Source organism: Lissotriton helveticus, chromosome 4_1 (assembly GCF_964261635.1).
Source record: "Lissotriton helveticus chromosome 4_1, aLisHel1.1, whole genome shotgun sequence".
NCBI classification, from domain to species: Eukaryota; Metazoa; Chordata; class Amphibia; order Caudata; family Salamandridae; genus Lissotriton; species Lissotriton helveticus.
This window is the reverse complement of record NC_136063.1, coordinates 583,473,045-583,485,538: the sequence shown is the minus strand read 5'-3', so window position 1 is coordinate 583,485,538 and position 12,494 is coordinate 583,473,045. Positions and strand designations below refer to the sequence as shown.

Below are 12,494 nucleotides of genomic sequence, written 5' to 3'. Positions count from 1 at the left end.
TTTAGTAGGCATTTTACCCATTACTGCGTGCAGTGTTTGTGGTGTAATTTTAGTTGTTGATCTTTGAGTCGGACCTGTTGATGTAGCCGTTGCTGGCTGAGCTGTGAGTGTCCTCATCCCGAAATGTGCCATATTTCTGTAAAGTTCTATTAATTCTTTATGAAGTGTAAGTAATTCCCCTGCTGGCATCGTTTCAATGTCAGGATGTAGTGTATAGTCCGCTAATACTGGCCATGTTGCTCTTTCTCTTTCAAGCGGACCAAGTCTTACTTTATTTCTCGTGTGTTGGAGGGCACCTTTAAACCAATATAAATGCTCCTGGTAAGTGAGCGGAATGTCATGTCCTCGTATGGAATGTCTTGGTTTGTGCATTTGCCTTTGGGAATTTAACCCATGAATAGAATACCTCCGTTCTAAATGATTTGTGTGCCTCTATCACGAAGGTTACTGGCCCACCCCGAGCTGTTAAACCATATGAAGCTAGTTTTAGGGTGGTGGCATTTCAAAACATTTCTGTAATTTGTATTGCATCTGCTTCTTCGGCAGAGAGATTTAGCTCATGTACAGCGTTATCTACTTGCCTGTCATTGTTTAAGTAAGAAGAGTTCTTCAAGGGAACCAAGATAAGGTGTTATGCACAAATAGAAACAATGTGTCCTTCAAGCTTGATTAACCAAGAGCCAAAAAATAGGATTTTGCCTACTCTTCTGCAGCGGATTTTTGTACACTCACACTCCAGCCGTCTCTGAGGAAATGTGAGTAGGGGTCTCTGAAAATTTCACAACTGAACTACTCAGATATGACTGTTAAATAGGTACCCAACCAACGTTGGCGGCACCATGTCATGTAGTTTCTATAAAACCTATATCGGATCTGCGCGTTTAGACAACATACAGGATAGAACTGGTGTCAGACTGATTCTAGACACCCCCACCGGGTATGTTGTCCTGTGTACCAGCTAGCTCACAGTGCCACTAGAAACTCCTCTTACCAAGGAGAGAAGAGTTCTTGGCAACTATCGAACATGACAACCCTGATTCCTCAGGACCGTGGAAACAGTATACTACTTTTCAGTCTCTGTCAGACGTGCTCACTTAGTCTCAGAGAGATACACAGAATAAACAGTATGGACATTTTTCAAGAAGCATTTATTGAACAGTCGTTATTCTAGCGTAAAATAGGTGTGCTGAAACAACTATTAGACAGTAAAAGATATAAATGATTAGAAGTACTAAGAAAGTAAAAGGATGTTAGATTTCTACCATTTTGCTATAACCATCAATACAGACAAGTATAAAAAATACATGACAATAAAAATGTGTACTCCTACGATGCTACCCTAACTAGATGTACCTAAGTGTACCTAGCATGTTAAGCCAAGGTGTTAAGCCAAGAATCACTCTAGGATAAAGTCAACCCCCTTACCTGAAGTGAGAGACCTGTGGGACCCCGTCTTGGTTTTGAGTTGGACACCCCACAAGGGATGTTAGACCACTGCGAGCTGGAGTATCTGCATGCAAGAACCTCAGCGTCTCGCGTCAGTGTGTGTCGGCAGGGAAATCCTGATCTCCTCTGTTTGTCTCAGCAAGATGTGATGTTTATATACCAAAAGGTCTCCCCGGGGGTTCTACCTTGCTGTGTCATTTGTCGGACTTAGGATGATGTCAGGAATGAACTTAATAGATAGATATTATACAGGAGATGGTAATCCTGCTGAGTTTCCAAGAATCCTCATGCATAATGTATGAGGCCTTTACCAGGGAAAATCCTGTGTTCTGTGTGTAGTGTCTTATCTAGGTAAAAGGTCAGTCCCTAAGAACCATTATGTATGTAATGTAGGGAAGAATATAGGTGAAGGGTTAGGATATTACCTGCGCCTATATTGAGGTACCTCTATGGAATATAACAATCTCTGATACCAAGCTCATAAAGCGATTAACCAGAATGCTGTGGTTGACAGTATCAAACACTGCTGAGAGATCCAACAGTATAAAGGCTGTGTTATCTCCTCTGTCTACGATAGATCTAATACTTTCTGCAGCAACTATGAGAGCTGATTCGGTGCTGTGTTGGCTCCGAAATCCAAATTGCAAATTGTTTAATAAGTAGTTTTCCTTTACGAAAACAGATAGTTGCTGATTGAGAAATGGGTCTAATATTTTGGCTGGCAAGGGTAGCTGTGATTTGGGGAGATAATTTGAGAGAACTGATACTGGAAAATTGGCCTGTTTTATAAGGGGGAGTATTGCTGCTTTTTCCAGCATTGAATCTTTCGTAGATTCACATACTTGTATCTTCCCCGTGGTCATGGTGGGAGTCTCACTGTATAATAAATAGATAGCAGTACAAAGAAAAAAAAACGCACCAGTACATAGAGATGTCTTATACTTAGTAACCCAGTACCATCATTATGTGGTTCAAATACTGACCAATGAAAAGCCAGCCCGGAGATCACAATCCCCAGCAGAGCCACCATACCTCAGATTTCCATCCGCCGTCGTGTGAGAACGAGTCTCCCTGAGCTCTGCTCAGTTTTGTTCCTTGGTGATTTTTTGACCTGTTACTTCGTCGACCACAATTACAAAGACAACACTTTCGACAACGGTTCTGACAATGACCTCGTCGACGACGGCTGCATCGACGATGACTTGTGTGTCTCCAATTTCTCCAACAGCGGTGACGTCAATATCTATTAAAAGGTATCCTCCGTCAACGGGCTCGTCGACGGAAAGAAAATCAGGAAAACCTTCAGCAGAGGTTTTGTCTTTGACGAGAATTTTGCCGCTTACTCCATCAAATTTCCTGGTGATGGAAGAGACTGAAGAAGGTGATGCTTATGGGGTTTCCTACAGCCCATCTCAACTCAAAATAAAAAGCCAAGATACAGATGAGGAGGAGTACCAGGAGCAACCTGAAGTGGTACAAGAAGAATTCTCTTTCAAAGATCGCCATCTGTCAAGCACAAAAAGATATTAATCTTTTCAGGATACTTACGAATATGAGGTGGATGTGGATTTACCCCCAAGGGAAGAGGCTATTTCCATGCCAATATCTTTGGTAATGGATTTGAGGCATATGATTACTGCTCCCACGTCTTATTCTACAAGTAAATAGCAGGGCGCTTCTTAGGCTGTGATAGCGCAGACACCTCAAACCTCGCAAAAGATATCACCTCCGAAAGTCATAACCATCAGAGACGACTATGTAGAAAGCAAGGTAGAAGACCAACCAGAGAAAGGGGAATTAACACAGGAATAGCCTGTGGGAGATGAATGGGACCAATCTATTGCTACATCATCTCCTTCTCCATCACCTTCTCAAGCAAACTCCCCGCAGGAGGATATCGGAGGATTTCACGAACTCATGGAAATAGCCTAAAAAGTTTTGATCTCCCTCTTCCAGTAAATGAAACAGAATGTTTCTTATATGACTTCAAAGATTCTGTCAGGAAATCAATCAGAACTATCCCTGTCGTCAGTTATATTTGGGAAGAAGGCTTGAAAATCATGAGGAATCCAGCCTCAATTTCAGCCTCGATTCCGAGAATTGAAAAGAAATATAAAGCCCTGGAATCGCCCCAAGCTTTACTGATAGGTCATCCCAGACCGGATTCTGTTTTGATGCATGTGGCTCAAAGACGTTCAAGAAACCCTGCTGCAGCCTGCTCAGCACCCTCAGACAAAGAAGGAAGAAAACTGGATGGCGCAGGAAAACGTTTTGCGTTCATGACGGCCACGTCTATCAAGGCCTCTAATGCGCTGGCTATAGTCAGTCGATATGATAGACAAAAGTGGTCAGATCTGGCACCCTTATTATCATATCTTTCAGAGGATAAGAAAGTAGAGGCCGTACAGATCCTTCAAGATGGGGCCCGAGCGGCCTCGGAGATGATTGACATAGCCATGGATATATCTACAGTGGCTTTTCGACAAATGGCAGGAGCTGTGGCACTCCGCCGGCAGGGCTGGCTTAGGGCCACCTCATTCAGACCAGAGGTGCAAGCAAAAGTCGTCGATATGCCCTTTGATGTGGAGAAACTTTTCGGGAAACATGTGGAAGTTGCCCTGCAAGGCATTAAAAAGGCAAGAGGAAAACCTCAGGAGTATAATAGGAGACAGTGACAATCGAAAGGCGCCAACCACCTCGATATCAATCACTCCTCACCGGACCCATTACCTCTCTCGTTTTCACCACCAGTGGTTGTCAATAACATCAGATAGATGGCTGTTGGACATAATTCATCATGGTCACACCCTAGACTTCGTCCAAAGGCCACCGGACCGACCTCTGGTTCACAGAAAACAGCAGCACCTGTCGGCCCTAAAGACAGAAATTCTCTCTCTTCTCATAAAAGGGGCAATAGTAGAAGTTCCTTGTCTACAATGAGGGAAAGTATTCTATTCACATTTTTTCCTGATACGGAAAAAACAGACTACCAAGTGGAGACAGGTGATGGATCTGCGAGGTCTAAACAAATTCAGGAAACAGTCTTTCCGAATGTTATCACTGCAAGATATATTGCTGATGCTGAACAGAGGAGAGTATATGACATTTGTAGATCTATTAGATGCATACTTCCATATTCCAATACACATCAAACACAGACGGTATCTCAGGTTCGAGGTGGCAGGGCCCCAACACCAGTTCAGAGTGTTGCCCTTTGGACTCTGCTCCTCGCCAAGAGTATTCACAAAGTACATGGCTCCAGTGGCAGCACATTTGCATCTGCAAGATCACCAGGTATATCCATATCTGGACGATTGGCTGATCAGAGGCCCATCGTAACAGGACACTTAAGATTCATTGGAAAGCTGCATGAATCTTTTTATATCACTGGGTCTGAAGATAAATCTAGAAATTCCTCACTAGTCCCATCCCAGACTCTCCAGTTTCTGGGGGCTGTTTTTAAAACAAGGGAAGCAAAGGCATTTCCGTCGGAGGAGCACATTCAAAAAATCTTGAAGCTAAGTTCTCAGTTGAGAAAAAGAAAGTTCGCTTCAGTGAGGATATTCAAGTCCATGCTGGGGATGCTTTCATCCTGCATCCCTTTAGTTCCGAATTGCCGTCTCCACGTGAGGTCTCCTCAAGAGCTTCTCAACTTACAATGGGTACAACATCAAGGATCGTTAGAAGATCGAATAGACATCAATCTTCTGAATAAAGAAAGCTCTGTCTTGGTGGGGGATAAGATTTGTTTTTTCAAAAGGGCTACACTTCGAACCACAATCTCCAAGCTATGTGATGATGACGGATGCCTCCCTTCAGGGATGGAGGGCACATCTAAAGGACCTAGAAATTGAAGGCCATTGGATCAAACAGGATGAAAAGCTGCACATCAATCTGCTAGAACTCAAAGCAGTGTTTTTAGGCCTACAAGCATTTCTGCCAAGAATTTAGGACTCCGCAGTTCTAGTAAGAACGGACAATACAACGACTATATTTTATCTGCTAAGGAGGAACAAGATCAAAATCCTTGTCTGCACAAGAGCAAGAAATCTGGCAATGGCTCCTTAGACACAATATCACTCTACAAGTTCAACAACTATTATCCCACACGTAGATTGGACCTTTGACGGCACGCACCTCATGTATGAGGCAGCCCCTTTTATTTTTCATTCTACTTGCTTTTTTTTTTTACCTTCCCCACATGTAGCTTGAACTATATACTACGTGCTCCTCCCTTACAATGTATCCCAAACTTTCCAAATGTGATCCCTCCCTTCCTTATGCTTTGTATTCCTCCCCCTTAATCCTGTAAAGTGCTCTGATACCCTCATGGGTCTGGTTCGCGCTCTATAAAACTATAAAATAAATAAATAAGTAAACACATGCTGAGACACACAATCCAATATATTATGTGAGTTCTGTGAAAGACGATATTTAACGTTGTGGAAATAGAGTTTCTACCTGGGAAACTTCTTTTACGGAGGAGATACTGCTTTCTATTCTGATACAAGCATGTGAATATATGAAAGATTCAATACTGGAGAAAAAACAAGTTACTTACCTGTACACTGTGGTTCTCCAGTATTGATATCTTTCATAGATTCACATGCGACCCGCCCGCCTCCCCGTTTCTAAGGTAGAACACTGTTACCTCTTGATACTCTCTTGGCTCACACTCGGGCTGGAAATCTGAGGTATGGTGGCTCTGCTGGGGATTGTGATCTCAGGGCTGGCTTTTCATTGGTAGGTATTTGGACCACATAATGATGGTACTGGGTTACTAAGTATAAGACATCTCAATGTACTGGTGCAGTTTTTTTTTGTACTGCTATCTATTTATTATACTGTGAGACTCCAACCATGACGACAGGGAAGATACAAGCATGTGAATCTATGAAAGATATCCATACTGGAGAACCACAGTGTACAGGTAAGTAACTTGTTTTTTCTTCCCTAGTATGGGGAAAGTGCCTACACATATACTTTCGTTAAAGACGAGTGTAAGATGTGCAGAGATGATCTCTATAGCGAGATGTAGCCATTTGGGTGGGCATGGGTCATCTGGGTAACCTGATTTAATGCTAGACAGGAGGGTCCTGACTTGCTCTTGGGATACAGGTATTAAGGATAGTAAAATAACATTGAGTGTCAATTTCTGGGTGGGGAGTTTGGTTGTTAGATGGTTTGGGAAAGTTTGTAGAAAATGTGGAAATACATTAAGTACTTTGGATTGGAAGGTTTTTGCTAGCTCATTGTAAAAATCTTGGCTAGCATTAACCTGCTTATTTTGAAAAGTGCATAAGCACTGTCATTATCTTGGAAGGGCTAGGGGTTACTTCCTTGCATGATTGAGACCATTTTCAGAACAATTATTGACCTCGAGTGGGGAGCATAACTGCAAGATTTAATAGAGAAGAGTAGTTGGACATAAAAGCAGTGTCACCTGCACTTTAATATGTTGAAGCTAAGGGCAAACAAGTTACCAATTCAGTCTTTCCTGCCTTCAATTGAAAACAAGAGCATTACTTTAATGCCAAAAGATATACTAACAATATTTTACATTTGGTAACTAAAGAGAGAACTTGGTCTCTCCTATTGCAAAAGTAGACCCATATCTTGTAGTGAGTAAACAAGTGCAACATTCTTAATGTGCTTCAGCATCTACAATTAGTAATTGGGATCCTGGCTGATTGATAAGAAGAATTACTAATTAGGCTTTCTCTACATGAACGCTTAGTAGCTGCTGCCTTAGAAAAATGGGTAAGTGGTGCTTCCTCAAGACAATTGAGGAACTGAGGCAGATTCCACAAAAGCAACACATGTGAGAAAGTGAAGTACAATCTGCACTTTTATATTTTTGTAACATTTTATGACAATATATAGTCAAAGTTGTCTTTAAGAAGGAAGAGCAAATGATAATATATAAAACATTATTTTGAGGTAGGAAATGTATTCACCTGTGTGTGAAAGCTAGAAATATCGAACAAAAAAACACATAAATGAACAACAAATAGATATAATTTCTTGATAAAAGTGGTCAGTATCGCAGTGTTTCTTTGTTAAGGTTTATTGAAAAAATCACAAATATGTGATATAGAAAGTAGTGTCATGGTTGGGCCATGGCCAGCCACGAATGGAGCCCGCCACACAAGCCTGAGCTCCGGTGCCCACGGAGGACTTTTCCTGAGGCCACGGAGTTCTGAGAGGAGGCAATTCTCTGGAGTAGGGGACCCTAGTAACACAGATAAGAAGCCAGGGTAGGCCGACCAGAGACCCGTGGCATGGCTGTGCTCCTTGGTGGCCCAATGTTGATCGCTGCTGCGACTCACAAAATGGCCAGGGTGCTCGCTATCTGAGCGGGGCTGGCGCCATGGGCATTGGAGATAGTGTAGACAGGCCGGGAGGCCCCCAGGAAATTGCAGAGAATCAGCAGGAGACCCAGAAAGATGGGGCGGAAGCCAAAGGACATCAGCAGTGAAGGCCTGAGAGAGGAGAGTAGACGGAGACCCCTGGGGCCCCTAGTTGTGTCAAGCAGGGGTCCCCGAGACCAGACGAGCTTGGAGATCAAGCCCAGCGTAACAGCCTGGTCAGTCACACAGCACATGGCCAGAGATCTGAACGATGAGGTGAGTCGGGTGCTCGTGCCTGCAGGGGCTCCTGTTGTCACCATCTGGTGCCTGGCCTGTTAGATCACTTGGGACTGGCACGGTGAGACCATCTGGTTGGGTCCCAGGGTGCCAGGGTTAGACGGCCAGGGTCTCCGGGGGCAGAGAGGGGCACTGGTGTAAGGCAGCCTTTAGCGAGGAGACGGAGTGGCAATTGGGGGACCCTTAGTCAAGACACTGCCAGCAGGGAAGCCGCTGGTGCCTGAGAGGCCAGCATGACCGTGGTGAGGTCCAAATCGCAAAAAATGGGCACTGTAATGAACCCCCTATATCTGGGGAGGACTTGCGGAGGCACGCCTCAGCCGAGGAAGAGCAAGGGCTGGTGGCTCACGCTGCGGTGATACTAGAGGCATTCTGCGATGCTAAAATGACTCTAGAAAACAAAATTGATGCAGTGGCCCTTGCTTGACCTGGGCCTACTTCAGGGGGACAAAAAAATGCTTTGCAGAGCGTGTGGATGAGACAGAATAATCTCTGGACTACTTGAAACCCTCCCTCTCAAAGACTAATGCCAGGCTCCTCCACTTGCAGAAGACTGTTGCCCACCTACAGGAGTATATATAGGATTGAGAAGGCAGATACTGGCGCAATAATGTGTGACTGGTGGGACTTCCAGAGTGGGCTGAGGGCCCCTGCATGGAACTGTTTCTGGAAAAGTAGCTCCTATTCACAGCACTGAGGGACAGTGTTGAACCTGTTCACTGTTGAGATGGCCCATAGGGTACCAGGCAGGCCACCAAAGCCTGGGGCGCTGCCCTGCCCAGTGGTCACTAGACTTTTAAATTTCTGAGACAACATCCTTATGGTGGCCCATGCACATGGCCCTTAGGGCCTGGGCTGAGGTTCCATAAAGCTATATCCAGACTTATCTCATGAAATACAGTGCCAGAGAGAAACCTTTATAGCAGTGAAGCACCACCAGAGAACACTGAATCTCAAAAACACCCTGTTCTTCCCAACAAAATTGAGAATTGTTGATCAGGGCAGATCCCACTTCTTTGTGATGGCCGCCGAGGCCCGGAAGTGGTTAGAGGTGTGGAGACATCCAACTATGGAACAGCAAGTGAAAGACAAGCTGGGGGCTGGCAGAGGCAAAGACCCAAACAGAAACTGCACTGGTGCTCCTACGCAGCCCCATCAAAAAACCAGGCAGAGACAGAGAGAAACGGTTATGGCTTAAATTCAACAACACAAGTCCCTGGACAAGACGGGCAACTCAACGTAAAGCCAGAAAATGGTGAGACTTACACCCCAGCAGATACACTCAGGGTTGACCCAGAAAATACTCTCCTGGAATGTGAATGGCTTGGCAGCAGCAAACTTAAACGGAGCACTGTGTAGGAATATTTATTCAGGCAAGACCCAGATATTATCTTTCAACAGGAAACCCATTTGGTGGGTAACTGTTGTGTTTTTCTTTTCCCATGGTAGATACAAGCTACTGGCTCATGCTGGTTTTGCCAGGGGGTCCAAAGGGTTGGGAATCCTCGCCCGCGAGTCTCACCCACAGCAGGTCATGCATTTCCTCACTTAACGATTGGGATGTCCGGCGCCGGTGCGTAGGCATTGGAATGCGGAGAACTTGGTGTTGGTTACGAGGTACTTTTCCCAGGGGCTACAATTGGCAGCGCTTGATAAGTTAAGGGCTGGATAACGGGGCTATCAGAGACCCTCCACCTTATTAGTAGAGACTTCAGTCTAACAGTTAACAGAGAAATGGACAGGGCAACTGCCTCCAGCGAAAGACCACAGGTTGTCCAGCGCTTATCACAGTTTCTTGAGGCACTGGGACTGGCAGACATCTGGAGGTAGGAGCATACGTGAATATACCAGACTAGATTACCTGGATTACCAGACTGGTGCCAAATTATCATTTGGATCATTTCAAACATACCACATTTTTGCTTTGGGGCATCTCAGACCACTCACTCATAGTCACACACCTTCAAACCGGTGTTTCAAGGTCAAATAGGAAGTTGAGGCTTGCCATCTGGGAGCTGACTGATTGGGGCACTAGAGAGCTGATCACCTAGACCACAATCAACTATTTTCAAGAGAACTGAGGCACAGTGGGATGCCTGCACGTTGGAAATTCGGGGACAACTAATTTGCATGTATCAGGGAAGTGGAGGAAGTGAGACTGAGAGATTGGGGATATGGAGTTCACCGTGATGCTCTGAGGAAGTGCTATGTGATGTCCCCTTCACAGGAGCTCTTTCATTAAGTAGAGGGACTCTGGTAAGACATGCAGAGACACCTTCACCAAGAAGTGAGGGCCAAAACTCCTAGCCTGGCTGGCAAAATGGGAAGAAGGTCAGCAATGGGGGCAGGTGTTCTACCAAAAGACCTGAGATAGGCAATGATAATACTGGTTAACAAAGCAGGGAAGCTATGTAAATGTGTGCCTCTTAAAGGCCAATATCATTGTTGAATGTAGAGACAAAGATGCTCGCGAAGGTCTTGGCCAACAGTTTGCCACAGGTGATTGACTCCCTGGTGAGCCTGGATCTGTCAGGTTTTATGCCCTCAGAGCGACGCAACATAAATTGCGTCGACTAGCTGGGTGCTTAGCACACAGGCATCATATAGCCGAGTCTGCGACCCTGCTCGCTTTGGTCTCTGAAAAGGCATTTGACTCCCTAAAGTGGTCATAAATGCTTCTGGTTTTAACAAAGATGGTAATTGGATGTGGGAATCTGTTGTGGGTGAAACTGCTGTACACCGACCCGATGGCGAGGGTGAAAGTCAACGGGGATTTCTGAGAAGAGTTTGAACTAGGAACAAAAGAGGGATGCCCTCTTTAGTGTTCGCAGTAGAGCTCGAGCCACAATCCACTTGGATACGGGGGACAAGCTGCTGTGCAGGCTGAGATGGGATCAGGCGTTGGAAGTAAATGCCCTCTAAGGCAGAGGTCTTCAAACTGTGGGGCCGCCCCCTCTATGGGAGTCATCTGAAGAGGGAATATGAGTCCATGCCCAACATTGCATTGAGTCCCACCACAATGAAATGTAAGTGTGATTTTCACTGATGCATTTTTTTATCCAGTTGTTGTCATTGTGGGTTTTTTGGTTATTTTTAAATGAAAGTGGGGCTTGTTCTGTATTTGGCTTGCTCTCAAAGACTCATTGCAGAACAATCAACAGTAACTTAGCAAGGAAGAGAAGCTGGGCAGTGAGACTGAAGTATATTGGTTTGAAATCACTATTAAGTACTTTTGTAGCTGTCTGTATACTTTTCAGCCTGATTTTCAGTACTTACACATACACTGTGGCATTTTGGGGATTTTGCCACTGTGTTAATGCACTGGGAGCTGCAGTCTGTATGAATTGATAGGTAGGGCGGCCTGTATGGATGGTGCTTGACTGGAAATGAATCTTTGAAGTGAGGTACATGTAGCTTTTCACTGAGTGATCTGGAAGGTGCTTTGCAGCCTGGCAAGTTTGCCAAATGTAGACATGATAACTGGTCATTTGCATAGTAAGAGACAACCGGGGCCCTTAGGCAAGAAACGAAAATAATCCCCTACCACCCTGACTGCTATTTTCGTTTACACAAACTGCAATAATAATAATAATTTGAATCACTGGACCTCATTTGCCATTCATTCCATCCTTTGATTTACTTAAAAACAGTTGTCTTTTGTTACAAGGCAAGGTATCTCTACCACTATAAATAAAGGTATAGTTAGCCTCTATTCTGTAAAACTTTAGAGCTGACTTGAAACGCCATGAGAACTGCTGTCTCATTTCTTATCTTTTATTTCTAACTAAAATCATTCAAAGCAATGTAACTGAACAACTAAACAAATACATTATGGAATAGCATTGTAAAGTCTGTTCCACCAGGTTTCAGATAGGGTTTTGGTAGAAAGACTGCAATGATAAATATTGTAGCCAACGTTTTCCAAATGTTGATATATGAGAAGCGTGCATGTTCAACTTCATGCATATAAAGGTTACCTCTGATTCTATTTACGACAGTATACAACTTGATACATTCTTTTACAGCTTTAGTATCTCATGAACAGTTCTAAAATGGTCCGGCTATACTCAAATGGTTGATGCCGAAGGATTGAAATCAGTGACTTTATATTTTGGTTTTGTCCCTATCCTTCTGAGGTTTAGTTTTGTAAAACTAACCGTCCTAAAAAAGAAACATACCCCATCCGTCATTTCATAGATGATTAGCTAGTTGAGGTCATTTATTCCAAGGCCCTTCTTGCACATTATCATTTGAGACTACTCCTATACAGCAAGCCCTTACTACTAAAAAACGTCTTAAAACAAGAAGTATAGGCCCTGTAGATATCCTAATTGGAACGTGGAATTTCTCTTCTTACCGACCCACAGTTGGTTCCCATCAGGTTGGGCCTAAATTCAACAG

At 44.1% G+C, this 12,494-nt stretch overlaps 1 protein-coding gene across 2 annotated transcripts in view; it reads left to right on the top strand.

Moving 5' to 3' along the window:
- Positions 1–12,494, top strand: part of MCMDC2 (minichromosome maintenance domain containing 2) — a 1,264,730-nt gene that overhangs the window by 387,030 nt on the left and 865,206 nt on the right. The window lies entirely within an intron of this gene.